The sequence below is a fragment of the Chrysemys picta genome, chromosome 13 (genome assembly GCF_011386835.1).
Source record: "Chrysemys picta bellii isolate R12L10 chromosome 13, ASM1138683v2, whole genome shotgun sequence".
NCBI lineage: Eukaryota > Metazoa > Chordata > Testudines > Emydidae > Chrysemys > Chrysemys picta.
The window spans coordinates 29,689,447-29,705,704 of NC_088803.1; the positions used below are offsets into that span (position 1 = coordinate 29,689,447).

At 43.1% G+C, this 16,258-nt stretch overlaps 1 protein-coding gene across 6 annotated transcripts in view; it reads right to left on the reverse strand.

Moving 5' to 3' along the window:
* Positions 1-16,258, reverse strand: part of NCOA6 (nuclear receptor coactivator 6) — a 94,910-nt gene that overhangs the window by 77,954 nt on the left and 698 nt on the right. For 5 of the 6 annotated variants that reach the window (XM_065565741.1, XM_065565742.1, XM_065565738.1 and 2 more), the window contains exon 2: positions 5,002-5,114. The exons of the other annotated variant lie outside the window; for it this stretch is intronic. The gene's annotated coding sequence lies outside the window, so the exon portion shown is untranslated. The remainder of the gene's footprint in view (positions 1-5,001; positions 5,115-16,258) is intronic. 6 annotated transcript variants of the gene reach the window in all.

The window sequence follows — 16,258 nt, forward strand, 5'->3', positions numbered from 1 at the left end:
TTAGAAGCACAGCAGACATTACACTTCACAGGTGCTAATATAATATAGTTTACTAAATCTGAAAGGATCACAGGCATTGTTTCACTTGACAAGGAAAGCCTTTGATCATGCTGAATGGGCATTTTGAGCTTTTCTTTACATTTGGGTTGTGTTCTAAGACTACATCCACACTGTACCACAGTGCGGACTATGGGGTGTGAGTTGCAGAGGGCACCAAAGGGTTGTGTGCTAACTGCCACATGTGGACACTGCTCACGCAAACTAAAAGGTACCTGGTTTGCATTAACGTAATCCTGTTGGAAAGAAAGAAAATGACTGTTCCACTGAGGATAAATGTGTAAACAGTTACTGGGCCAGAGGCTGTAGTCCAGTGATTAGGGCACCCACATGGGAGGTAGGAGACCCAGAGTCCACTCCTCTTCCTCCAATCACTCTTTCATTATTTATCCACAGTGGAACAGCTCCTACAGGAGAGATTGAGGGAGCCCCACATCAGAGTATCTCACAGCTCAGTGGTTAGAGCACTCTTCTTGAGCGGTAGGAGACCCCTGTTCAATTTTCTCCCCCAGCAGGGAGGGGAGACTTGATCCTGGGTCTCAGATATCGCAGGTGGGTGGGTGCTCTAGCCACTGGCCTAAAAAGTTAGAAAGTGGGTCCCACCACCACTTCCTCCTCCTCTTCTGGAAGAGTTCTGTGGATTGAGGCAGGCGCCTAACTCATTCCTGCAAGAAACTATTTAGGCCCCTAAGCTGCCTGATTCCAGGAGAGGGGTTCCCACTAGTCCCTGGGGCAGACTGCAGTATAAGCCACTCGTCACAGGCGGGGGGGGTTGGACCTGCTGCCTTTCTCTACAACCCAGTACTTCTATGGGGCCTTGGACAAGGATTGCTAAAGAGAGATAAGCATGGAAGCCTGACAGCAGGGAGTTGCCTATCTCTGAGGCTAGGTCTACACTACCCGCCTGAATCGGCGGGTAGAAATCGACCTCTCGGGGATCGATTTACGGGACGCGACAATCGATCCCGGAATCGACGCTCTTACTCCACCAGCAGAGGTGAGAGTAAGCGCCGTCGACAGGAAGCCGCAGAGGTCGATTTTGCCACCGTCCTCACAGCGGGGTAAGTCGGCTGCGATACGTCGAATTCAGCTACGCTATTCACGTAACTGAATTTGCGTATCTTAAATCGACTCCTCCCTGTAGTGTAGATGTAGCCTGAGAGAGAGAGGGGGCTTAGCACACACCCCATTGTCAGTACCTCCCATTGGCTAGCTTAGGCAGCTCACCACCCTGTAGACTGACTTTTTTGGATCGCATTCTAAAATGCCTCTCTCTCCTCTTTCATTGCATAGGAAGCCTAGGTGCCTAACTCAGATTTTGTGGATTGCACTTTTGTTCCTATTATACTCTAGACACCTAAAGGTTGTAAAAGTTACGTGCTGTGATACTTAGCATTGTAATGCCCAAGTTCCTTCCTGAGCCCCACCCTCACTACCTAATTAAATCTACAAAACACCACCACCACCACCACATTTAGACAACAGAGGTCCGTAGCACTGAGTGTCCATGACCACATTGTACGACTTTATTCCAGGCATCTAAGAGCTCCACAGTGTTATAAAACACCTAATCTGTTAAAACTTTTGCCATATTGCATCATTTTTGGCACAAGTCCTGTAAAAACTTTGAAAAAGCAAACTGCAGTCTGCTGTGTATTAACACTGCATGCACAGAAAGCAGAGGCGATGAGGAACCAATGTTATAATGCATAAAAATCTCTGAAAAGAATAAAACTCAAATATATACTAGATTTCACTTTAGGAAAAAATGTTAATGAGTGATTCGTTTCAGTAATCTATATAAACTGTTACTTACTGAGCTCTAACCTTTGCTCCCCAGGGCAACAGGGACTGGGAACATCATATAAACAGCACAACCCCTCTGACTGAAATGGGGGTGTACAGGTACATACCGTATTTTCCGGCGTATAAGACGACTGGGCGTATAAGACGACCCCCAACTTTTCCAGTTAAAATATAGAGTTTGGGATATACTCGCCGTATAAGACTACCCCTCTTCCAACGCACACCAAAAAAAAATTAAAAAAACATCAGATTTGATTTCAATATGGTAATTTTAATTCAAATGCTTATGACATGCAGGTACTTAGCAGGAAAACTGTCACTTATAAACATAAGGCTGTTTGTCATCAAACATGTAAACATAAAACAGTGCAAGTGGATTAAACTTTTCCTAATTCACTCTAAAGCTGAAAGGAAGGATAAGACAATAAACCCATGGGAGCTGCCATGCTGTTTGTTTTCTAAGCTGTCAACCAAACTGGAACTGATGATGATAGGAGGAAGATAACAAACAAGAGAGAGAGAGCAAGGCTTGGTCTACACTAAACCCCCAAATCGAACTAAGGTACGCAACTTCAGCTACGTGAATAACGTAGCTGAAGTCGACGTACCTTAGTTCGAACTTACCGCGGTCCAGACCCGGCAGGCAGGCTCCCCCGTCGACTCCGCGTACTCCTCGCGGCGAGCAGGATTACCGGAGTCGACGGGGAGCACTTCTGAGTTCGATTTATCGCGTCCAGATTAGACGTGATAAATCGAACCCAGAAGTTCGATTGCCTGCCGCCGAACCAGAGCGTAAGTATAGACAAGCCCCAAGTGCCGGGCAAGTCCCTGGCGAGTTAGCAACGCCCATCATAACTGCAAGCTACGGTATTTTTACAGGTTTTGCTGGCGTGACAGTTTCCCTTTAAAAGCCTTCAAAATCCTCCTGTTCGTCATCTGATATCATAAGTACATCAATGACATCTTGTGATACATTTGTAAGGCAGTCATCGTATGGATCGAATTCCGTATCAGATGGTGTGGTCTCAGCTTCGGCTTCCTCTTCATCTTGCCACAAGTAGTTGTCCTCCATACCATCTAATGAATTTGATATGCCACACTTGAAAGACTTGATTACTGTTTCTGCATCAATATCATTCCAGGCTTTTATGACAAACTTGCACAAAACATCCAACTGTGGAGCACGCATGTTTCCTCCTTTTGTGAATGACTTTTCGCCGCTAACCATCCATTCATTCCACTGTTCTTGAATGCGATCTTTAAATGGCTTGTTTAGGCACACATCCAGTGGCTGTACCAACGATGTCAATCCTGCAGGAATAACTGCCGCATCTGTGTTTAGTCTTGCAAGCATTTGCTTGGTGCTGGGAGTTAAATGAGCCCTGAACATATCCCACACCAGTAGACTACATTTTTTAATAAGTCCACCTGGTCGCCTGCTCCATACATTATCAAGCCATAGCTTTACCCCTTCTTCATCCATCCAGCCTTTTTCATTCACATGTACAAAACAACCAACAGGGAACTTGAATTTCGGCATTGTTTTTCTTTTAAAAATAATCATTGGTCTCAGTTTGGCGCCATCAGCTGTGCATCCTAGTACCACTGTAAAACTGGACTTCTCATGTCCTGTTGTTTTAATTAAAATTGTTTTTTCACCTTTTTGATGGACAGTTTTATTTCCAACCATATCAAAATTCATTGGAGTTTCATCCATATTTCCAATACTACTTAACGCATAGCCATGTTTAGTGCGCTGTTGTATTACGTATCGATGGAAACTATTTACTTTGCTATCAAGATCTGCAGGTAATTTTGGGGCAATTTTAATCTTTTGCCTCAGTACCATATTATGCCTTCCCATGAATCTAGTACACCAGGATACAGTGGCCTTAAATCTGTTGCTGTGATCTGGGTTAGATTTGGCCCACTGAAGTGCAAACAAATGTATTTTATTTCGTGTCACTACATAACCGTTTTGGCGATGCTCATTCACCATGTCTGCTACATGTTTTTCGAGTTCTGGCCAATGTGGAGTGCCTCTTCTTAATGCACACTTACCCCTTGGCATACTCTTTAATGCTTTTTCATTTGCTTTCCAGTCCCGAACCATCTTTTCTGTTACTCCATATTGGCTTGCAGCAGCGCAGTTATTATGTTCCATGGCAAAGTTTACCACTTTAAGTTTGAAACTGGCTTCATATTTCTTTCTTCTTGCTGGTGGAGCCATGATGGGGTTTTGACTGTTGGACATTTGTATACTGTACTGTATGTACTGGTGCTATACTGTATGAACAGGTACAGATACTGGTGCTGTACTGTATGTGGTACCCAGTATACAACAACCAGCCAATCATGGCAAGCGATGTACCTTACCGGCGATTGGCTGGTTGTTGTATACAAAGCCTGCTTGGATTGGTCAGCTCTCCCTGCCTGCCCAGCCCTCCCTGTCTCCAAGACTATCAGAGCGGTAGCGCAAACACACCTCTTTCACCCGTCTGGCCCGCCCTTGTATCCTATTACCTCCTTCTCTGCCTCTCAGATCTCGCACATGCGCGCCTGCGCCGCTTCACTGCAGTCCTCAGGAGCGAGATCTGAGAGGCAGAGAAGGAGGTACGGTAATAGGATACAAGGGCGGGCCAGACGGGTGAAAGAGGCGTGTTTTTCTGGGCACAGCGCCGCTCTCTCTCTTTTTTCCATACCCCGGGCGTCCCGGACGCCTGCAGCTTGCTCCGCCCTGCACTTACACCTTCCCGGTGAGGCGCCCCCTCACCTCATCATCAGGCGGGGATGCGGCCGCGGCCGTTTTTGAGCTCCCCCCACCATATGCGGCGACCGCAGATTCTCCAGTCCGGCTCGGAAGTTTCAGCACCCGCCCTATAAGACGACACCCGGCGTATAAGACGACCCCCGACTTTTGAGAAGATTTTCCTGGGTTAAAAAGTAGTCTTATACGCCAGAAAATACAGTACTTCATGTTGATCACTAGTAACTATGTGGCAGACTGAAAAAGCAGCTCCAGAGAGAGCAGATTCCTGACTTCCACTTCAAAAATGAAGTCCCTGTGACCAAGGGTCATTGAGTTGAAAGAATGGAAAACAGGAGACCTCCAAAAGCCACACATACTCTTTTACTTACCAAGATGATCCCAAGACTTCCTTAATTTATGTCATTTATGCAGCTCTTTGTTAACCCCAGACTAGTAAGCATTTTTAAACAAAGTATCCTCCAGCAGTGTTCAAGTGAAAACCCTGAAAGAAACAAAACAAAAGAAGTCGTCTATGTGATACAAATCTATCCCAAAATAGTCAGTGTTTTCAGTGAAAACATTTTTTAAAAAATAATAAAACACTGAAACATTTTGCTGCAAAAACCAGAACTGCTTACCACTTGTATTTATAATACAAAATATTTTGTCAGTGGTAGGAACATAATTATTGTGCTGATAGTAGAATATAAATGGTTATAATTCATAAAAACTGAAACTCAGCATTGGGTCAAGTTCAGGACATTCTCTAGGAAAATTCTGTGCCTGCCTCTACTGTTCCTCTGGAGTTGCTCACTAGGGAGGATGACCCCAAAAACAGAAACTGAGGAAGGGGTAAGAAGAGACTGAAAGCTCAGAAAGGTGGAGCTTCAAGTTTATATGACATCTACTAGCCAGATACCAATACAAAACAGGATCCAGAGATACCACCAAAGCAGAAAACCCAACACTGTCTCCTTCCCAGCAGCTGGTAGCAGGGAGATAGGAATCGCACCAGAACACTGCCCTTGGAATTCGCTAGTGGAGCTCTGGTCTCCCTCCCTATCTTTCACATGTACCTTTGAGCTCTCCCTCTCGTAGATGTCTAGTAAATTTTTCAAGCCCTGTATATTTAGAAAAACGAGTCAAAAAACACTCAGAAGAAGTTACCATCTTGGTCTGGGAGGTGATGTTTTAGGGCTGTCGATTAATCGCAGTTCACTCACGCGATTAAAAAAAAAATCACGAGTAATTGCAGTTTTAATCACACTGTTAAACAACAGAATACCAATTGAAATTTATTAAATATTTTGGATGTTTTTATATATATATATGATTTCAGTTACAACACAGAATACAAAGTCTACACTACTCACTTTATATTTTTTATTACAAATATTTGCACTGTAAAATGATAAAAGAAATCGTATTTTTCAATTCACCTCATACAAATACTATAGTGCAACCTTTTTATCATGAAAGTTGAACTTACAAATGTCTATTTTTTTTGTGTTACATAATTACACTCAAACACAAAACAATGCAAAACTTCAGCACCTAGAAGTCCACTCAGTCCTACTTCTTGTTCAGCCAATTGCTCAAACAAGTTTGTTTACATTTATAGGAGATACTGCTGCCAATGCCACCAGAAAGTGAGAACAGGCATTCACATGGGACTTTTGTAGCCCGCATTGCAAGGTATTTATGTGCCAGATATAAAATTGTATTAGAAAATATTTAAAAATAAACGATACAGAAAATTTGAAGCGTCAGTTATCGGTCATTGGGGGTAACATACAGAGTACAGGGGGATGTTAGTATTTTGGGGTTGGGCAGCACACATAATATATACAGACTGCAATGTCCCCAATGGGGGGGTAAATGGTGGGCAGGATCAAGATACAGCCGACAAAGCGGTGAGGGTCCATCACTCATACAGAAAGTACAGACAGTCATGGGTATAAGTAAGCGGGCTGGGTAATGGGGATGGGGTGACCCTCACGTGGTGGGATTCAGTTAGGTTCGGTGGGTTTAGGGCTCAGGGGATAAAGTCCAGCAGGGGGGTTTATAGGTCTCTTCCCCCTTGCGGGTGCACGAGGTCTCCCCGGCTCACTCTCAGTATTGGCGGTGGCCGGTGATGTGCTCTGTGTAGATGTCCCGTGACCAACGAATAGGTCCAAGACCACGAGGCGTCTCATGAGCCGCGCGTAATGACAGCCTACCCCACAGGTCCTTAGCACGCATTCGTTACATGGGTCCCAGGCACCCAGGGCTCCAACAAGCAGAGCGTCGGTGTGCACCTCGTAGCCCTTTGTCCGCAGGGTGTCAGCCCGGGGGGGCGTACTTTTCGAGCTTGCGGGCTCGGGCTTCACGGAAGGCTGGGGTCCTGTTCGCGAATGGAAGCATTACGTCGACCAGGATGATCTTTTTTCCAACCTCGTCCGTGACGACGATGTCTGGGCGCAGCGGGCTGTCGGTGCGGTTGACGGTGACCTTTCCCAGGCGCGGGTCGATGGCCTTTACGAGGCGGTCCTGGACGGCATTGTGGCACAGTTGCCAGGCTCTGGCGTGGGGCTTGCAGCTGCATAGGACGTGGGGCAGGGTTTCGGCGACATACCCGCACTTCCTGCAGCGCTTGTCCCGGTTCCAGTGGCGGATGGCTCCGTTGAGGGGGACGCAGTTCAGCCAGGGACGGTGTATGAACCGCCAGTCAGCGAACCGGGTGAAGCTGCCCGTGGGGAGGAAGTGGTTGCTGGAGTCCCACTTGCTGGTCACCTCGAAGGCCTTACCCTGGTCCGTTTTTTTCTTCAGGGTGTCCACGTAGAGCGTGTGGACGGCGGCCTTCAGAGATCTCTCCAGCACGCCTCTGGCTCCAGGGGTGACTGCTAAACCTTCGTATGCCCCTTCATGCTTCGGCCACCGCTCCAGAGGACATGCTTCCATGTTGATGACGCTCGTTAAAAAAAATTATGCATTAATTAAATTTGTGACTGAACTCCTTGGAGGAGAATTGTACGTCTCCGGCTGTGTTTTACCCACATTCTGCCATAGATCTCATGTTATAGTAGTCTCGGATGATGACTCAGCACATGTTGTTCGTTTTAAGAACACTTTGACAAAATGCAAAGGTGGTACCAATGTGTGATTTCTAAAGATAGCTACAGCACTTGACCCAAGGTTTAAGAATCTGAAGTGCCTTCCAAAATTTGAGAGGGATGAGGTGTGCAGCATGCTTTCAGAAGTCTTAAAAGAGCAACACTCCAATGCGGAAACTACAGAACCCAAACCACCAAAAAAGAAAATCAACCTTCTGCTGATGGCATCTGACTCAGATGATGAAAATGAACATGCATCGGTCCACACTGCTTTGGATTGTTATCGAGCAGAACCTGTCATCAACATGGACGCATGTCCTCTGGAATGGTGGTTGAAACATGAAGGGACATATGAATCTTTAGCGCATCTGGCATGTAAATATCTTGTGACGTTGGCTACAACAGGGCCATACGAATGCCTGTTCTCACTTTCAGGTGACATTGTAAACAAGAAGTGGGCAACATCATCTCCTGCAAATGTAAACAAACTTGTTTGTCTGAGCGATTGGCTGAACAAGAAATACGACTGAGGGGACTTGTAGGCGCTAAAGTTTTGCATTGTTTTTATTTTTGAATGTAATCATTTTTTGTACATAATTCTACATTTGTAAGTTCAACTTTCATGATAAATAGACTGCACTACAGTACTAGTATTAGGTGAATTGAAAAATACTATTTCTTTTGTTTTTTACAATGCAAATAGTTGTAATTAGAAATAAACATAAAGTGAGCACTGTACACTTTGTATTCTGTCTTGTAATTTAAATCAATATAATTGAAAATGTAAAAACATCCCAAAATATTTAAATAAATGGCATTCTATTATTGTTTAACAGTGCGATTAATCATGATTAATTTTTTTAATCGTGAAATTAATCGTGATTAATTTTTTTAAATTGTTTGACAGCCCTAGAGTAATGTTAAACATGAATTAAGACTTGAGTGGCAAAAATCTACAGTGTCTCCAGTTACATTAAGACAGACAGACCTCTCTAAACCTATGTCTGGGTATCAAACTGACAGGCAGAAACAAATGGCTTTTGGTTGAAAGAGGGTTATCCTGTATGTAAGATTTCAATGTTCTATAGCTAAATTTAAGGTCAGACTAACACTGTTTTCCATAATAGTCATTGTTAGCACATTGTTATTTAATGATTTTTCTCTCTATTTGTGTAAAATGAAAAAATATTTTAGTAACCATTTAAGTCTAAAAGAAACAGATCTTGGAACTATAACGTGGATCAGTTACTGAGGGTGCCGCAGAGAGAAAACCTGATCCCTGACCTAAGGGGACACAGGGCCAGGATTAAGTAACAGCTTAGATAGAAGGTCACGTGCATAAAGACTGCTCTCTCTCCAAATAGTGCAGTAAGAGGGATGGCCAGAGACATTGTGAGACAGTGAAATAACCTTAAAGATCTTAGGTAGAATTATGATACACATTTGAGAGAAGTGTAGTTGATTTTAACACACATCAATATTAGATGTAACTGATCACTTGCCAGGAATTTGCTATGTGAACTGCAGAGGCTGAGGTGAATTGGTATGAAGTTCCCACAGTGTAAGTTTTACACTTCCCCCATATGGTATAAGCCACCATGGCTATACTTAACTTAAAATATTAGGAAAAGATAAGTTCTTGGCGACCATCCAGAAGTTAATGGCTACAATTAAGATTATCATAATGTTTAAATTAGAGTTTGTTGCAATAAATATTAAACAGGTTTGAGAACTGTTGACTGTTTATATTATTCAGCCAACAGCTCTTCCCATAATGCTGAAACAATAAAATCCTTTGAAAAAAAATCTTTCTTCCATATTTCCACAACGTGTGAAAATGCAATTTGTTAGGATGTAGGTCGGGGTGGCCAACCTGTGGCTCCGGAGCTGCATGCGGCTCCTAGACAAATTAGAAGATTGGGCCGAAAAAAACCTGATGAGGTTCAACAAGGACAAGTGCAGAGTCCTGCACTTAGGACGGAAGAATCCCATGCACTGCTACAGACTAGGGACCGAATGGCTAGGTAGCAGTTCTGCAGAAAAGGACCTAGGGGTCACAGTGGACGAGAAGCTGGATATGAGTCAACAGTGTGCTCTTGTTGCCAAGAAGGCTGACAGCATTTTGGGCTGTATAAGTAGGGGCATTGCCAGCAGATCGAGGGACGTGATCGTTCCCCTTTATTCGACACTGGTGAGGCCTCATCTGGAATACTGTGTCCAGTTTTGGGCCCCACACTACAAGAAGGATGTGGAAAAATTGGAAAGAGTCCAGCGGAGGGCAACAAAAATGATTAGGGGTCTGGAGCACATGACTTATGAGGAGAGGCTGAGGGAACTGGGATTGTTTAGTCTCCAGAAGAGAAGAATGAGGGGGGATTTGATAGCAGCCTTCAACTACCTGAAGGGGGGTTCCAAAGAGGATGGAGCTCGGCTGTTCTCAGTGGTGGCAGACGACAGAACAAGGAGCAATGGTCTCAAGTTGCAGTGGGGGAGGTCCAGGTTGGATATCAGGAAAAACTATTTCACTAGGAGGGTGGTGAAACACTGGAATGCGTTACCTAGGGAGGTGGTGGAGTCTCCTTCCTTGGAGGTTTTTAAGGCCCGGCTTGACAAAGCCCTGGCTGGGATGATTTAGCTGGGAATTGGTCCTGCTTTGAGCAGGGGGTTGGACTAGATGACCTCTTGAGGTCCCTTCCAACTCTGATATTCTATGATTCTATGCGGCTCTTCAGAGGTTAATATGTGGCTCCTTGTATAGGCACCGACTCCGGGGCTGGAGCTACAGGAACCAACTTTCCAGTGTGCCGGGGGATGCTCACTGCTCAACCCCTGGCTCTGCCACAGGCCCTGTCCCCACTTCACCCCTTCCTCCAAGGCCCTGTCCCTTCCCACCCCCTCCCCCGAGCCTACCATGCCCTTGCTCCCCCACTCCCACTCTCCCTCAGAGCTTCCTGCACACTGTGGGAGGCATGGGGAGGGAGGCCGAGGCGCTGATCAGTGGGGCTGCCGGCAGGTGCGGGGGGGGGGGGGGGGGGGGGAAGATGATGGGGGGCTGCTGATGTATTACTGTGGCTCTTTGGCAATGTACATTGGTAAATTCTGGCTCCTTCTCAGGCGCAGGTTGGCCACCCCGGTGTAGGTGATCTTGGGTATGAGGCATATTGATATGCTTTAATGGAATTTTATTATGTTTCATGGTGGATTTATTTGTTAAAATTCCATAAGCTTCATTGAAATTCACTGAAAAGAGTGATTCTAGATGATGTCCCTTGACATAGTTCCATCACCGGAGACATTCTAACTTTTATTGTACATAAAGCCAACTGATCAGCTCTCCAGGCATGACTGAAGAATAAGGAAGAGAGGACCTAATTTTGGAAACAAATTCCAATTGCAACTAGTCACTCACCTAAAAAGATTAATATTTTCATAGGTTAGGTCCAAATAAAGGGAGATTCCCCGCTGCCCTACCCTGCCAATTTGTTACAAATTAATGTAAAGTGTCACCATTATTCTTGGAACTGGCATCCTGTAAAATTTAATATCCGAATGGTGAATTATAATTAGCGAAATTGTTAGTGTCATGTGAAAGAGAACATTTCCATTTGGAAACAATATAAATACAATTCTCTGTTCCAGAATAAAGTCAGAATTTTATCGTAATGCAGTATTTCATTAAAATACACAGACACACTCAGTCATTAAACATACACAATGAAATAATCAGTTAATTAAAATTACATGTATTTTTCTGATAATAAACTGTGCTTTAGTTTGATTTTCCAAGTGCAGCTAAGGAACTAATTTTTAATTATGGAGAAACAGTCCATAGTCAATGTTGTGACAAGCTTTCTACTGAAAGGTCACTTTACTCACAACTAAACTGATTTGGCTCAAGGTTCTCATAATTACTTCTGCCAGAAAAGTCTTGGTAGTATTTATAAAATTTGTGCGTAATCAGACCAGGAATTCATGTTTTGAAATAAAAAGGTTTTAACTGCAAGCTTTTTTGCCAACTACTAAGAACAACTTGGCTGAAGAACTCCAAATCTAATTTATTCTACTGTCCCCACTGTGAAAGTATTCTTTGAACAAGTCTGCAAAAGTCCAGAAATTCTAAAATAGTCCACGTTTTAAAGTACAAAAATACAGCATTAAGATTCTTCAAACAATTTTAACATCAAAGCTTCTGCATGAGACTGACAAATCCAATTGCCGGCAGCAAGTAAGAGAATTTTCCCTGACAAGAAGGCATGTCAATTTTTGCACAATGCTAGCTATCATTTTTAAATACATGTATTTTTAACCTTCAAAATTAAGATCTTTTTGTACCTGAGCCCACATACTGATGTGTTCCTGATTCTGCAAACAACACTAGTGTCTTCTACTGCTTCAGCTTTGTCAAACAGAAGCAGAGTGAAATTAGCAAGACTCTTTTTAGTGTCACTGGTGCTGTTAAGAAAGCTGTGATCAGCAGTGAAGCTGAGAAGAATCATGTCAATTTCATTTTGCTACTGTCTAGGAAACCTATGACCCATAGGAGAGGCAAACACTGAAGCTATTCACATGGGAGGACGAAAAAAAACAGAGAGTTAGAGATTTTCCTATGCTGTAGCCAAGAGACTAAGCAAGGAGCATCATAGCAGAAAGCTCTAAATGCACAACTGTCAAGAAGCTCCTGAGTGGAGGGAAGAGAGTGAGAATTCTCTTTTTTCCAACAACCAGAGACAAGTTTCAGAGGACTGAAAAGGGAGTGGGGGTGAAGAGCGAGGAGGCTTAAAATTTTTCAGATGCCTATTAGTGCGATACAAAAGGTACAGTCCCCACAGAGGGCCCAGTACAATGCTGGATTTATTTTTCAAAATTATTTTATTTACACTCATCTTAAATTTCATATCCAAGGCTTGCAGTTACACAACACTTAGTAGCCAGAGTGAAAAATATCTGTACCCCTCCCTCACATTCACACAGACTGAACAAAATAGGGCACACTCAATCCAAAACAACACCAGGGAGCCGCACTTAATACTCAAAATGTGTATAGAAAAGGGCACACTCCCTCTGTCTCTCTTCAGCTCTGCTCAAACTCTCCCACTTTCACAAATCCCCCCTCACAGCACCCTACATGGGGAGCTACATCAAACTGAAGATGGTTCAGATTGTAGCTGCCCAATTATTGAGTGGAGTGTCATGGCAGAAGCACATTAAAAAGTTAAAACTAACACCTGTTAGTATAAACTCTAAACAAATTGGCACCTGGTTATATAAGAGACAGCCCTCCTCTCTGTGTCATACTGCCACAAAAGAAGTAAACTGCGGCACTTAATCTGGAGCTCCCTCATGATAAAAAAAGGAGACAGCTATTACCAGGGTGTTATCCATGCATTCCCCTACACTCTCAAACACCCTCTAAATCCATTCAGATGCATTAACCTTCCAGTTACACTGCAATGTTCCACTATTTTCCTTTCTTTATTATATATATTTGTTGTAAATGTATTTACTGCTAGGTGCAACCAGGGAGTTAGCAATTTAGCTATGATGGAATGGGCATGTTTTTGTTATTTTGGATTAAGGTAGGATATTGACAATTTTAATTGTACGGGCACCCAGAGCAAAGGATGGGGGGGGTCTGCAAAAAAAACACCATCACCAATAATAGCATCCGCATTGAAAGAATAAAATAAAAAAATTGAGCTCTGGTGGACCAATATGTTGGAAGGAATTCAAGAGACAAGGATCTCACCTTAAAAATCCTGCCACCACCAGCCCTCCTGTTAAATCAGAAGCTTGGCTGATCTCTCAACTCCAGCAGTATCACACAAGGAGAGAGAGTGATTTTAAAAGATAGTCAGGATCCAAAATAGTTAGAGCTTCATGAGTTTAATACACCACCTTGGATTATACTTAAAAAAGTAATTACAAACTAACATAGTCCAAGGAGTACTTGCCAAAACACACCTTCTGCAAGAAGCACTGCTACTCTAGATATCACAGAGCTGAAAAGGTTACCACTTGGAAGGAGAAGTCAGTGTCCTATGAAGCAGAGATGGAAAATGTACATGCTTGACCACCCCTACTATCTAGACAGCAGCTGGAGGTGGGCGGCTTGGTTTCTCAGCAGGGTGCTGCCCCTCTGGACCTTGATGATGTGCCTTCATTGACATCTTTTGTATTGGCCTCAGGCTTATCAGGTCTAGTATGTTTCAAGCCAGTCTTCCCCCAACCTTCCCAAAGGTTATCAAACAACCTTATGCCTGCACACAATATAATGGGGTATGAGACTCATTTTCAGTGTTGAGTACTATACTGTCCAATATTCTACATATTAGCATGTATACAAATTCACCACGGGCACAACCTATATAACTACAAATTAGCTTCTAAATAATGTAGTCTCTCTGGGGTAAGACAGGAACAAAAGCATCTTGCCTACTGTACTTCAAATACACACCAACAACCTGTGCAATCCCACTTTCCCAAATACAACCAACTGATATCAGAATCTTACAGTCATATTAACCCTTTGGTATCCTCAACAGTGCAGTTCCCTGCTGCTGCACACATCACAAACCCAGTACACCTACACAACTCAACTATGATTCAAACCATTACCTAAAATGCAGTGGATCTAGTACAAGATGTCTAATATTATAGACTTTTTAAGGTCCATAGATGAACTGACAAAATATACTGGTTTTAATATGTTTAAACATGCATACTCAAGGTATACAGGGTTTAGTGGTGTCAACTCAGTGTCTTACTCAGACTTTTACTTACCTTACATGCACAATGTCCAGGGCAGCACTGAGGTTGTTTGTTGAAATGTAACTGTGCAGTTCCACATTTTTAAGTGTTTAGGCCATTGAAAGTTTAATCTTAGTTTAGAAATGCCTGGCTTTCCAAGGTGTTTTTTTGTTTTGTTTTTAAGGGAGTAAGTAACTATACGCATCAGATTTGCCACTGTTATTAATGTAAGAGTACCACGTAAGCAGCAAAGTCACCATAGGCAGTTTCTCGCTTGTAAGTTCTACTGAGGGGCAAGTTTGTCAGACAGAGCATTACTGCCCACAGAAGCAGCAACTTCAGGTTTCTCTCTAGGGTAAGTTTGAAGTCTGCTGAGGGGGGACTGTGAGCAGAAGCCAGAGTATGGTGCAGAAACCATGAAATATGACCTTAGTGGCAAAAGTTAGGATCACAGAATTACCATGCAAAAATGTGATGGTAAAGCCAGGACATTCTAAGTTAATGTTAAAAGGAAGCAATATGGTTCAATGGATAGGGTAGTAACCTAAGGAGTCATGAGATTTATGTTCTATTCCCAGCTCTACTGTGTAACTGTAGAGGGAATGAGCCCAAAATTATCAAAAGCAACCACAAATTTTGGGTGCCTGACTTGAAACATCAACTGTTTTCCTGAGGTGTTGACACACACAGCTCCACATGAAGTCCATGGGAGCTCAAAGTGCTCACCACCTCTGGAAAACAAAACCAAAAAAATAGACCATAAATGGCTAAAAGTTGGGCACCCAGAAGTTGTTGTTTCCATAATTAGAGGCCACTTCTGATCATTTCACTCTTTGTGGCCTTTCTCCATTTGTGAAGGATGAAGAATGATGCTTGGGTACTGGCTACCTTAATATCACCTTTGTAAAGCTACAATGAAAAATGCTCATGTGGGTGTAATACCATTATGATAACAGATGCAGACTTTTCTATAACGGTGAAGCGCAGATATTTTCCCTTTAAACTTTAAGTTATGCTAAGTATTTGCATCTTAATTAAAGTGTGCAATATGCAACTTTAAAATCCAGACAAGGCTCACAGGACAAAAATTAAACTTGTCATAACCAGAACAGGGATACAACTGGCCAGGCAGGACACCCCTATGAAATCGGAGAAACCCAGAACCCACCGTTTTCTATAGTCAGGTCACTTAACACAGTTCACTTTTTAAAAATAATGCAGAACTCACAACAAGAGGACAGAAAGTTGCTCTATTAATTTATTTTTAAAAGGTTGAAGGAGGATTAAAATAAATGCATGAAATATTGCCTGCATTTGTTCAGAAATTAGAAATAGGAAGGATGATGGATCAAGTAAAAAAAGTTACAGGATCTACCAATCCCCATATGCGACAGGGTCACTGACACAACTAAAGGCAGGATATTGGATTTGAGGGTCGAACAATCTGGACCAGCCCAGCAATGCTACATTCTTTGAAGTTTAAGTGATGATATGAACATGAACGGTCTAGCCAATTCAAGATTCAACACTCTCCTACTAAACTGTGATTACAATTACAAACTGCAGATGTAAGAAAGCCAGTAGACAGACTGACAAGACTTATACCAATTCACAAACATAACATACCAAATTTGCTGCAAAACTATAGTGCTATGTTAACCACATACAGAGAATGCTAGGAAAGTGACACACGTCCTCATCTCCCAGGTGGCTCTGGGTCAGACCTGGTCAAGCTGTTAACTGTGAATAATGGAGCCAGCTTTGTTCAGGGAGCCAGGAGCACCATGACAGCACAGGTGTGGACATT